We start from the raw sequence: 14,571 nt of genomic DNA, 5'->3' as shown, positions 1-14,571 counted from the left end.
AAAAGCTGCAGTGCTGCTGAATGGCCACAAGGTGGGTATCTAATAACTTGTTTATGGCCTGTTTCACTCACAGGTGGAAGTGTTTCCTTGTCAGACTGTTCCCCTCCCCTTATGGTCTACTTGTTTAGCTCTAATTATGCTCTCATTGTTCACTCATTCTGTTTCGTTTCTGTGAGGACTTTTGTTGTCTTTGTTACCGGGTTCAAAAAGGAGATTCCTAACGGGATAGGAAAAACGTGGTAATTTGTATGTCTACTCTATCTTTTTGTGAGCACCTCCCCCAGACAGTTTGATTCAGTATTTAGATGTTTGGTATTCATTTTCATCAGACCAGGGTCACCATATTAAATGTTTCAATGGAAGAGTAAGGAGACCACCTCCCCCCACCTGCAGATGAACTAGTTATATTGTATTAGCTTACTCCATACAGATTGGTTAAAATAACATAGTATTCATTAAATATAGAGGGTATGTGCATGCATAAAGGGAATGGCAAATCAAGTGGCAAATTGAGTGGCAAAGTGAGTTAAATGTTGTTTAACGTTGTTTAATGCAATCAGGTAGGACTTTTCTGTTTGGATGTATGGGCTGTCAAGGCCAGAAAGTATTTTTTTGCCACTCAGTAGGTGTTCCTGCGTAACTTCCGGGTATGATGATGATGATGTCACGCGCATAGCCTCTATCCACGAGTTTCCAACGCCCCATAGTGCATTGCACAGACGCTGTACCGAGCTTCGTGAGCTTGTATGTCTGCTGTTAAACCGGAAGTGTGGTCCAAATAATCTCCAATCGCCTCCAGCAAACTCCCGCGGAAAGAGGTGGATAGAAGTTCCAAAGTGCCTCTTCCTATGCAAACGCATTGTAACTTTTAGTTTAGTTTAGTTTATTAGCACATTTTTTATAGAGATGCCAGGGTTAATGTGGTCAGGATCTGCCTCTGTATTGGTAAATTAGTGCACACAAAGTACTGATAATGGTCACACTAGCACACCGTTTTGGGAACAACTTATCTAAATCATGTTTAATAATAATGCAAAAAATAAACTGTAACATAAATACAGTATCACCACCACTTTTGTGTCAGGCCACATCTCTGCAAGATCACAGGGCAATTGTGACAAAGTAATCCGCCTGAATCGGAAAGGAAAATTGCTTTTATTTCCTTACTGAACCAGATTAGCAATATCATTTACACCAGCTATCTCTCTGACCAGTGGCGTCAGTTCAGCAAAAGCTAGGGTATGGAAAAGAGGCATTACATTTTGTGGTTCCATTGTGAAAATAGCAGATCTACATGCTCACAACGCCTCGCAATTAACAATAATGCATTGCACCTGTGCAGCTGACCTGCGGAACCTGGGAATCAGGGGCGCTGGAACTCCCAAATCCCAAGGGGAGCTGAGCCTGGAGGAGTTCATGCGTGCGGCCTTTGGCCGCACGCCGAAAAAATCACGTTTTTTATCCGGTTTTGAGTTCTTTTTATTACGGTTTCGGGTGCTTATTCCCCGCACAACGGTGTAACAAGGAGCTATATTTTAGCACACAGTGCAACACACAGCACGCATGCACACACACAGTCACTCACGCACACACTACAAAATCGGGTATTATTTTTGTAACAGTTTTCTACTGTTTTTTATTCCCCATATACAACGGTGTTAGTTTGCAACAATGAGATGGTGTGCCATCAAAGCGGGATTTAAATTTGACTTCCCTTCTGACCGGAAGTGGCAAGGTGACCATGTGATTAGGGCACCATGTGATAATCAAATACCTTTTTTCCAACATATTTTATTCCCCAAAGTCAAATACATAATTGTTTTAATATAGCTCTAGCTGCAGCTCCCTCAGCACCCCACTTCCAGCGCCCCTGCTGGGAATATACCATTTTGTCAAGATGGGGAGAATATAATTATAATACCTTGTTAAAGTGACCATTTTGTTAAATTTTGCATTTGTAGTTATTTTACTGTAATTTAACAACATAATAACCAGCGCAGATAGACAAAGAGACATTCATGGATTTATATGTAAAAGTAACTTTTATTTCCCCCCCTGGACCCAGGGTATGGCAGCTGCATACCCCTGCCATACCCAATTGACGCCCCTGTCTCTGACAGAGCGACCTGACAGTTATCCTGTTCTGTACTGCTGCAGGGCTCGCTCAGCAGCGGCAGGGGTGTCGCACCAAATTCTGGGCCCTGGGTACAAGGATTCATTGCGGGCCCCCCATGAATGGAATGGAACACATCATTACGCATTATTTTGTGCTTCAAATATTGAAAAATAGCAGATATACAAGCTCACAGCGTGGCACCGAGTGCCGCGCTGCAAGCTTGTAGATCTGCTATTTTTTGAAAAATCGTGAAGAATTGGTGCACGTTTTTTTTCGTGAACACTGTAGCTGAGGGAGGCTACTTCCTGAAGAGACGGCAGATACGCTGTGATTGGCCGGTAGTGTATCATGTGTGTATGATCCGCGATGTGATTGGCCAACGTATACACAACGTATACGGATGATGCAGATGACGTAATTTTGCCGGGAAATCCCGCCCCTGTCACGGCTAAGTAGAAAACTTATAAAGAAAAGGCTTTTGGGGCTGAAATTAACGGAGTGGGGGTTCTAAAACTTGAGTGATTTAACAGTTAGGACAATTTTAGGATATGTTTTATAAAAAAAGTTACATAGTATAACTTTAAGTTCCAGGGACCTTTGCAACATTTGAGTTACAAATGTTTGCTTAAAAAATAAAAATACATACACATTTTCACAACTTTTCAAAAAATAGCACTTGGTGCCGCACTGTGAGCTTGTAGATCTGCTATTTTTCAAAAGCTAAAGTATAAAATAATTAAGGCCCCTCCACCTTGGGCCCTAGTAACTCAGTCCCATGTTACCCCCCCTTGTGTCGCTCCTGAGCAGCGGTGTTGGGGTCCTCACTACTTTGTTCCAAATTGCTTTGCTGATGATAGCTGGTGAGAGAAAAGTGTTTATTTGTCACTTCTTAACCCCACATTAAAGCTGCCCGTGTCTCTCGTACTGTATGCTTCTGTAACCCGTAAGAGATCTGTTGCCGTAATGTGGGTACATTTTAGCTTTTTTTTTTTATCCCCCTCCATATCTTTCAATATACAACGTAATTATGGACCAGGAAGATTGATGCGGGCTGTTGCAGAGCAGAGGCATCCCTCTAAAGCCAGGATATCAGGATAACGTGGAGCGGATATTACGGACACAGAAGCCACAATGTAATAATAATAATTTCATCCCCACTCCTTTGTGGTATTTCTGGCACTGACTGCGACTGTACATACATTTATACCTTTATGAAACCTCTCAGGATGTATTTACTGTATTACCCATCATAGCTATTAGGAGCAGACCTCTATGGTGCATTCAACGGCTATTATTTAGTCACAAGCACTTGTTAGTTCAAATATATTTACAAAATCCCACAGACTCACTTGGACTTTCAAAACCTTTTTTTTTCTCTCTCTCTTTCTCTCTCTCTCTCTCTCTCTCTCTCTCTCTCTCTCTCTCTCCTTACATTAACCTATCCCAACTATTAGGAACCGTGAGTTGCTATTAATACATTTAACCTATCCTATTAGGAACAGTGAGTTGCTCTTATTTAACCTATCCTAACTAAAAACCCTAACTAAAAACTTGCCACAAAAAGTTCGGAAATCTAAGTTTGGTCGATTATATCTCCCCTTTAATAAACCCAAATGGTATTGTGTTTTATATCATTTTTATTGTTGATTTGTCACCTTTACAACGAAGTACAGCTTGTAGGCATCGGGAATTTTGCCAAAATGGCTTGCAATATACTGTTCTGCTGGCATTTACTCTCGTTTTGGGCTTCCCTGACACTGAGCTTAACATTAACAAAGTCTAAAAATGGCCAATATGTGTTGTTTTCTCTCTTCCTTATTACTTTGAGAGAGTGCAATCATTCAATGCCCCAAGTAACAAAGGTGAATACCAGAAGAACAGTATTGCAGGCCTGCCAGGCCATTTCGACCATGTTTGGAGGGGCCCTACCCACACGTTTGGCTGTGTTGCTCATTCCACGAATGCCAGATCCTTACAAGCTGTACCTCGTTGTAAAGGTGACAAATCAACGATAACAATGATGTCAAAGACAATACCATTTGGCATAATTAAAGGGGGGATATAATGGACCGAATGTTGGCACATTTTGGGTAGGCGCTACCCACACGTTTGGCTGTGTAGCTCATGCCTCGAATGCCCGATGCTTACAAGCTGTACCTCGTTGTAAAGGTGACAAATCAACGATGAAAATGATAAAACACAATACCATTTGGGTTTATTAAAGGGGAGATATAATCGACCAAAGTTAGATTTCCGAACTTTTTGTGGCAGGTTAGGAACAGTGAGTTGCTCTTAATAAAGAGCCTGGGGAGCAGTAAAGGGTTAAGTGCCTTGCTCAGGGTCACTTCCACACTGTCTGGGTGGACCGGGATGCAAAACGGGACCTTCTGTGTCCCAGACATGGCATGGCTGCCACAATTATGGCACAAAGTACAGTGCCTCCTCAACAAGAGCTTTGTGGTATGACAGGGTTGTAAAAGGTGCATTTTATAGCACCTTATTCCATTTAGGACAGGTATTTGAGGTTTTTACCTTTCAAGACGGGAACCCCTTCCCCTTTTGGGGTTTTTACCTTTCACAACAAGACAGGAACCGCTTCCCCTTTTGGGGTTTTACCTTTTATCTTCTTTCAAGACGGGAACCCCTTTTGGGGTTCTTGTTGCTATTTACAGTATATAGCAACATCATCTTTTTTTGTAATTTATTAATACATTTTTAAAGTATTTCAGAAAAATTAGGCCAAGATTTAGAAGGCTATTTAGAATCAGCCTCAGTCCTAAATGGGTTATTCAAGACGCTTTACAAAGATTATGCATTGTACATTTCCCCATTTACACACCAATGGGGGAGTAAATGGGTCAGTGTCTTGCTCAAAGACGGCACTAACTCTGGGGGGGAGCCCGGGATCGAACTGGGAAGCTTCTGGTTTCCAAGTGGCCTCCTGAGCCACTGCCGCCCAGGTTGTCTGAGAATTCACACGACAAGAAAATCTGTGTAAAATTAGCAGTCCTGTTTTTACTGTGCCGTTTTGGTGATGCAATGTCAAATATTGTAATGTATTCTGAACATATTGTAATGTATGTCATCCCAATGGCTCTACTGTTATTATCGCAGGGTTTATTATTAACCTTTTGGCCAGTGATGTTCTCACATTATTCCCACATATCCTCAGATCTTTCATTTAAAATTGTGCCCTTGTCTGTGAACACTAGCCTGGTAAACCATCCCGGTCACATGAATTCACATTATCTTGTGTCTTCTGCGGACCGGTCTGGCCCCAAGTGTTGCGTGGGCATTTAGCAGAAACCAAAAATTGGAAGAGCCAATCAGCATATGCGCTCAGGGCCTTGGGATTGACAGAGAACCTTATGGTCTTAAACAACTGCAATGTGTTCTTTAATGAAGCAGAGGCTGTTTGTTTCCTTCATTCTTTGCAACACAACATTGTGACCACTAACATGAAATTTGAGTTATAAATGTTCAATACATATATTCAAAGATGTGCAACTATTAGGTTGTGTTTGTCGTTTTTGAGTATTTTTGCTTGTGTTCGACATGACAGTGAGATACTTGTTGCACTAACTAACATTGACTGCTATGGTCACTTTGTTTTGGACACTGTACTTTTTTGATGCAAAAGACTAGTCATTGCTAGTTGCACTAACTAGCATTGACTGTTATGGTCACTTTGATTTGGACACTGTACTATTTTGATAGTTGTGCTTAAGGTCACTTTATGTATATATATTTATATATTATTCGTTCACTCTCTTGATGTACCTTGCTCTTTACTGTACTCTGTTCTTGTTTCTTTTATTTTTTCTTCTTACTTCTCTGTAAATTGGTAAATAACCTTATACTGCTGTGCTGCCTCTGGGCAACTGATTTTCCCCTTTGGGATAATAAAGGTATCTATCTAATGTTTAAAGTAGTAACTAATTCAAGCTTCAAGGTTTTTCGTTATTGTCACATCTTGTGTACAGGACATGTACACAAGAACGAGATTGTGTTCAGGTCTGCGGGACTGCCTCTTGGCTCAGTGGTAGACATTTATAGGATTATAAAACCTATATTCAGTACATTTTCAACCACCATTTGCATCTTTGAAATTGATTCTCAACACTGAAAAATAATGAACACCCATGCAGAAGGTGCTCTACCCAGTGTCTTTCTGCTGTCACTTTATGGTGCACCTTAAAGGAGTAGTTCACCCCCAAAATGACTTTTCTATTGATTACATGCCATGGAGACTTGAGTTCAATTTTTTTTTTGTCGCATTCCTAAGACAATAATTTCATTACAATAAATCTTCCCCCATTGATTTGGTGGACCTAAATGCATTTTGGTCCCCGTCCGGAATCAATGGGGGTATATTTACTATAATCAATCTTTTGTCTTAGGAATGCAAAAACATACAAATCAGTATTCTTGAACTCAAGTCTCCATGGCATGAGTAATCAATAGAAAAAAGCAAATAGTCTACAGCTGTTTCAACCCATGGCATCCATAATTTACGCATGCCATTATAGGCAAATATTTTCACAAAAATGTGAAACATTTTCCACATAGGCAAATGTTTTTTTTTTTTAAAGACTACAAAAGAATTATAATAATCCAATTTCCTCCCAACATTTGTCTTTATTTTTTACTTTTAAAGAACATTGAGAATAGACGATCTAGCCCAACTTGGGTGGACGCAGTTTGTCTACAGCTGTAAACAATCGAAATGAGCAGCTGCACGTCCAGACCAGTGCAGCACGCCCCAGACGTCTCTCTGGACCCTCTCTGAATGCCACCGACAGATCAGTCATCTCTCTAATGATCTACGAATGGCCCTGTCTGCCTGTCTCCAGGGGAAGAGGTGGCGATCCCAGTGGCTTATTTATAAACGCCCCCCCCTTCAGATTTGTTTTTTTGCGGGGGGGGAACAAATTGTCATCAGTGGATGGTTTTGAAACGACGTAGTAAGGCCTTTTTAAAGCGGCGGGGCTGTCAAGCGCGTGCACATGGCCGACTGGAGATAAAATGACATCAAGGAACTGGAACTGAAAGCAGGGGACTTTTTTAAATAAGACTGTTTGCGAACAGCGTTGCCAGATATTGCGAGAGAAATAAGCAACCATGGTCTATAAACAAGCCTGAAATAAGCTGCTATAGGCCACATGATCACTTAAAGCCTATATCATTGTAAGCTTGTACATGTAGATCTGATATTTTGAATAACATATATAAAAAAAAAGTGTAATATTTGGAATATTTTTTTAAACATTTCTAACTATACAAATGGGTCCCTAGCACCAAACAAATTTCAAATGGGGTTCTGCAGACACTTACATAATAATTTGGGGGTCCTTGACATGAAATAATTTGAGAACCACTTGTTTAAACATCAGGGAGGAAGCCCAAACACTAAACTACACTTTAGAAACAAACAACTTTACAAAAGAAAAAGTGGTTGAAAGTAACTAAGTACATTTTCTCAAGTACAGTACTTACAGTACAGTAAACTGTACATTTTGGTCTTTTTACTTTACTGGATTACCGGTACTTTAAATTTGCAATAATTTAACTTTAACAACTCCACTACATCTCAAAGGCAAATATTGTCCTTTTACTCCACTATAATTATTTGAAAATTTTAGTTACCATTTACTTTGTAGATTTTGATTGTGACTAAAAAAACTTTTCAATTTGAAAATAGCCAATCTACAAGCTCACAACATGTTGCAAAGTGAGATGTTGTGAGCTTGCAGATATGCTAACTAGATTTTTCTTTTAAATGGGCCATTCTGCATAACAGGCACTTTCATTTTTGGTGCTTTAAGTACATTTTGATGCCAATACTTTTGTACTTTTACTCAAGTAAATGTTGAATTCGGGACTTTTACTTGTAACAGGCTATTTCTACATTATTGATACTTTTAGTTAAGTATCAAAAGAAAATTGTACTTTTTCCACCACTGGGACTGGCTTATAACAAGCAGACATGGCAACCCTGGCTGCAGAGCCACGCGGCTGCACAGGTCAACCTCGGGGCGCTCATGTGAACGTAACGCAGGTTGACACAGTTTGACCCCCACCAAACACTGCCTCTCTGCAGGGCTTTGTGTCGCGCTCCTCTCTCCCCTCAGAATGCCATTTGATATTAGCCCCACAGATTCCATTCATTTTTATAGTCTTTTTATACGATTCACAACATTTGATTTTCCATTATACCTTTAGAGGTTCCCCTACCCGGTCCTTTTAGAGCGTGAGCCCTTTTTTCTATATGGCTTTGTTGGTTGTTTGGGAGGGGGGACGGGGGACGGGGGGGCAGGGGGGATAGAATGGTTTCTCTTGCTAGAGCCTTCAAAGAAATGTCCCTGTGAAGGACTTGAATGGGAGAGGACGTTTTTTGTTAGTTTAACTCGGATGTTTCCAAAATAAAACATTCATCAACTGTATATTTGCATTCATAATTCCCACGGTTCACGGCAAAACGTTAAAATTGCAATCTCACACTTGTTGAAGTTCACTCATGTGCCCTTTTGTTGAGAGGTAGGAAATTCCGCGAGGTGTTTTTCTTTCCCCCTCCCAACAGTGTAGGCATTGACCAGTAAGCAGGCCTTAGGTCCTTAGAAAACAGTAATTCCAAAGATTTCACAGTCAGATGAACAGCAAAAGATTGATATGTTTAACGCTGACCGCTACAAAAGAGCGCCTAATCTTTGCTTTCTTCAATGGCTTGAACCTTCGGTGTCAGTTTTTTTGTGTGGAGGGCGTCTCAGAGATCTCAGTCACCTGCCCCATGGCACAGGTGTACAGAGAACACCCTTTCTGTCTACGTCTTTGTTAAACACTTTGTATGTAACGCAACGGGGTCACGGGGTCAGGAGGGCTGTGTGACGTGGTTGCTATATAATAACGTGTGGTTTGAGGATCTTGCAGTGGCTGCACACACACACACACACACACACGCACGCACACACACACACACACACACACACACACACACACACACACACACACACACACACACACACACACACACACACACACACACACACACACACACACACACACACACACACAACTCATATATTGTATATTAGGAATTATAAGACAGAATACTTATGGAAAATGGAAAAACAGTATATCTCCAACAGTGTGTGGAACAACATTATAAGTCCGTACAAGCAATATTTAGCAGACAAAGGGAGCAGATAACATTAAAACGGACCATTGAACAAATTGAGGGGGGATTGCATTAACAATTTAACAGATTAAAAATGACTAGTTTGTGGTTTACAGTCTGGTAAATCAAAAAAATATGTATATTAAAAAAATCAAATGTGGACTTAGACTGTTATTTGTCTCAGGTACTCAATTATGTAATTGTGAGATTTGAATTAACCCATTAAGACCTGAGGCCGATTCTACAAATGCCTTCTCAATCAGTAGTTCTCAAACCTTTTCATGCCATGGAAATAGCATCAACTAGTAACCACACTCAGGAGACATGTTATTTAAAGTGCTGAAAGTGCTAGGAGAGGGCTAGCCTAAAAGATGCTGGGAGATGGCTAACTTAAAGGGGTGTGTCTTAGTTGATGTTTAAAGCTTTTCTGTTTGCCTATCTAATTTCCAGACAAAATGTGTTACATAGTTTAGTTAGAATACAAAAGCTGCCTCTCCTATCTTCTTTCTGGGGGACTTTCTTTTAGTTTCCACATGAGATTACATAATGTAGTCTACTTTAATGAGACTGTTTTTCTTGCCCCTTCTGTTTGTATGCGAGAGCTGGCAAAAACTTCTGGGAACTCAGATTAATTGACAAAAAAATATATAATTGACATGCATTGTATTGTGCCCTACAAAGGCAGAGTGCAGTAACTACGTTCACGAATTTCACTGAAAAATGGGTTTAAAAGTGTTACAGCTGATCAGCCAAATGATATATAGACATACAAGTGATATTACACTGATTGTATATTTGTTCTTGAGCTAATTGTTCATCCCCCAATATCACAAAGGCTTATTTGACCTTTGGGCGACACAAATAAGTCGGTGTGTCCGAAAACGTAGTTACTTAATTGGCTTCCTTTGTAATAATAAGCACTACAGTAATCCAATCAATACAGCCAATCCATACTCTGGCTGAATCAGAATGAATATTGTGTTTCTCATTCTATAACATCAATTGAATCATTTTAGAATGTTAAATATAAAGGAAAACGTGGTGGTCGACCTTTAAACGCCACAAACTCAGTGCCCCCGGTGGCGCGGCAATGGTTAACATGGCATGGGGCACAAACTGTGTATATTTGGAAACACATTTAGATTCTTTTAAGGAGCCAAACACAAAAACAAGACCATCTTTTGGGAGTAGCAGGTGGATGATTGTGCACGGTTGAGCGATTAAACCAAATAAAATGAAAGATGCCTGCAAAGGCCAGCATTCAAGACAGGAAGGACAACCTTCCTTATTTCCCAATTAGCGCCGGGACGTTTCTTCATGTGGCTTGCATTCCATGTACATGGAATGGACACGCCAACAAAGACGTTGAAAGAAGAGATGAGTTTAGTTCTAATAAAAGAAAAGAAAGAAACTATTCAGTTTCCCTTTAGAAGGACACTGTTTTATTCTGCGACAATGTCGCTCATTCATGTTTAGTGTGTGTGTGTGTGTGTGTGTGTGTGTGTGTGTGTGTGTGTGTGTGCGTGCGTGTGCGTGTGTGTGTGCGTGCGTGTGCGTCTATTTGCACATGATAACATGTAAATACTAATAGGTCTATCCCAGGAGTTCCAAAAGAGATTCCCTCTTGTTACCTCACTATTTATAACAATTTGCTTTGACAATGTCAAAACAAATACTGCAAACTGTGGCATACAAACAGATTACTTTAAAACATCTTAATATCCATATATTTAGCAACTGTATGAGTTGTTGCAGATAAAGGTATTTCAGGTATGTTCACCATGGCGGACTCCAACCCACAACCTCTGCAGTGGTGGGAAAGGCACTTGTGGTGTGCATTTCCTCAGAAAGCAGAAGTTACCCAAGAGAGAGCATAGTAGAGTCATTTCCTGCCAACCTCTTGTGTGGTAAAAGCAACTTCTTTAAAGAGATGAGACCTTAAGCTAGCCTTACACCTAATGACTTTGAAAAGATTTTGGACCGATTTGGAAAGATTTTTAAAAGACTACCTACCCTCTTACACTGTAAGATTTGAAAAAGACGTTCCAAAGACTTAATGATGATTTTTAAAAGATTTCAGTTGTTAGATGTGAGATGCCTCTAAAGATTTTGTAAAGACTGGTTTCAAGATTCCCTTTTATTTGCTGAAAGCTACGTATAATAGCCTAGCTCCAACAACACACATACCCCCCCCCCGCCCTAAATATTTCGAGATGGGGGTCCGTGGCCAAATTCATATCATTTTGGGGGTCCTTCACCTGAAAAAGTTTGAGCACCACTGACAGAAACAGTTTAAAAAAAAAACCTTAGAAGGATTTGAAATATTCAAAGACTTGTACAAATTTTCACACATTTTCAAAAATAGCAGATCTACAAGCTCATAGCTGTTAGCTTGTATATCTGCTGTTTTTCAATAGTTAAAGCACGAAATAATGCGTAGTAATGTGTCCCCCACAGTCTAAATGGGTTAAAGCCCCTCAGCTATGAAGAACATTCATGGGGGGCCCCGCAGTGAATCCTTGTACCCAGGGCCCAGAATTTGGTGAGGGTTAGCACCCCTGGAATCAGGAGGATTATCAATGTCGGTGTTTCCAGCCAAACTGAAATAACAGCATGTTGCAAAAGTTCATTCTTTCTCATAGACGTGCAAAAAAAAAAGAAAAAAAAAAAAAAGGCAAATGATTTGACAGACACACGCGGACAGGGGTGAAAACATAATCTCCGCTTCCATATAACGATGTCCGAACTCAAGTGTCCAATCGGGTGCGACATCGGTTTCAAATAACTTTACAATCAGTGTGTTAGATGTCCCACAGTACCTGACACTAGAGATGTTACCGATCAATTGGCAATGGATCGGATCGGGCCGATCAAAGCGTGATCGGCGATAATCGGTGGTTTAGATCAAAAGGTAAATTCACCGATCCGATCGGATCGGTGCATCCGATCAACTAGCCATTCAGTATGCCCACTTGAGGCCATTTTGGGGTATTGATTTCCACAGTGCTGAAGGAATAATTAGTTACTGCTATGATAATAAATACATAGTAATGCTGGTAAATAAATATAAAGCAAATATATAAATGAATTCATGAGTGAATGAATGAATTAAAGTTAAAACATTGACATTTAGAAAATATAAATAATATGTAAATAATAACTTGATCGGATCGGTGATTGATCGGTATCGGGTGATCAAACTTTTGTGATCGGTGCTCGGTGATCGGTTCCAAAAAACCTGATCGGACCATCCCTACCTGACACCAGCATCTACGTTACTCAATAGAGTAGTTAGGAGGCCACATTCAACCACTGCAGATGTACTGTTTATATTGTATTAACATACTTTACCATACTGATTGCTTTAACTTTAGTTTTATTAATCACAAGACAGGACTTTAGCTTTAAGAAACTGATTTGGACCAAACCCAGTCCCATCAGAATTATAACACACATAATACAACATACCTTATTGATCTATATGAACATGGAACAGACTGTACCTGTAGCAGTTACATTCATGTACTGTAATTCACATTCACATACAGTAAGCAAGTGGTTCTCAAAGTGGGCTCTGTGGACCCCTAAAGGTCCTTGGGGGCACGGAGTTCACAGCATAATCAGCATAATTATTAATAATTAACTAACTTTTACCATATTTTATACTTTGGCTATTCAAAAATAGCTGATTTACAAGCTCATATAGTGTGTCATGCGCTGTGAGCTTGTAGATCTGCTATTTTTTGAAAAATCCTGAACATAATATGTGAAACATTTTGCAAGTATTTTTAAGACTTATCTTTGCTTCTGCGGGTCCTTGGCACAAAATACACATTATATACATTTATAAAAGATCAATGTCGTCTTGACATGACAAAGTGTGAGAACCACTGCTATAGGCTACCCTTTAACTGAATAATAAAGGTATGAATATAAATTGTAATAACTACAGTGCAAATTGAGTAAAAATTGTAAGGCTGACAAATGTATGCAAACACACAAACTACTGTAGCACAATGCAAACACACACCCATCATGTGCAGTAGCTAACTACAGTAATGCATTGATAAAACGACTATTTCTTTATATGGCTCTCTCACAGATCCAGTGGTTAAGGTCAGTACATGGTCTGTCGTTCCATCCACTCTGAGGTGTGGCACAATCAGACGTACGAAACTCAACGCAGTCTTCTTCTTCTTCGTTATTAGGCTCACCAGGGATCCAGAACCTGGATGAAAAATAAGAGCATTTAATTCATTACAACGCCTTTACAATGATGAGTTGTCTCTTATGTTTTGAATCATTAACTCAAATGATATTCCACATATTAGATATACATTAACTGGATAGTGAAACAACATCAAGTGTAATGGTCTCAGTGACGGTGTAGCGTAACATTTAAACAATAGTTTATGTTCTTTGTTGACCAGAGTTACCCAGGGCTCTATACTTGGTCTGCTTCCTTTTCCCCTCCACACTAAGGCCACATTTACACGGTAACAATTAGAACAGAAAACGACAACGTGCCTTTTGTTGTCACTTTTTATTTTGGGTATACACAGACACAACGGTGATTGAAAACATGTAGTATGCAGCTACATGTAGGTGGCGGTGTGATACACGTCACACATGCGTCAAACCACTTCCGTTCTACTACCTATCACAACTGTTTACACCAATGTATTAGCATACGTGCCATGAGCCGCCATGAGCTATGGCGCTGCACGTTTTGCGGTTTCCCCCGTATTGTTTACAGTTGGAGACGTGAGGCGGAGTGTTTTCAAGGAGTTCCACTCTGCGTTTTCAGCCCCCTAAAATGCTGTTCTACATGGAAAGCACATCTGATATTTTATTTTGCCGTTTAGATAGAGACAAATGTCTTCTATACAGGGCCTAAATCTCTTCCTTGAAAACAGCAGGGGCTCTATTTTCGTCCATGCCTTACCCCTTATCTCTAAACTTTGTATTATTTTACTAATTGTTCAAATAGCTTATCTACAAGCTCACAACATGTTGATGTATATGGCATGGACAAAAATATAGCTGCAGATCTCCAGCGATGCTGATGATCTTGTAGATCTATTATTTTGGCGAGTGTTCACCCCAGAAAAGGGACACTAGTGTTTATGTTAAAGGTTAATAGACTGTTCTTAAAATGTTTAGAAACTAGTCGTCGCGTTGCGTCTATAGGAGTAAATATTCGTCGAAAACAAATCCCTGAGGTACAGGGTGGCCACGATCTGATGGTTTGAGAAAAAAAGTTTTTTGAGAAAAAAAATTT

Source organism: Nannobrachium achirus, assembly GCF_963921795.1.
Source record: "Nannobrachium achirus genome assembly, chromosome: 19".
Taxonomy (NCBI): domain Eukaryota; kingdom Metazoa; phylum Chordata; class Actinopteri; order Myctophiformes; family Myctophidae; genus Nannobrachium; species Nannobrachium achirus.
The sequence above is the reverse complement of the archived record's forward strand: the minus strand, read 5'-3'. Positions refer to the sequence as shown.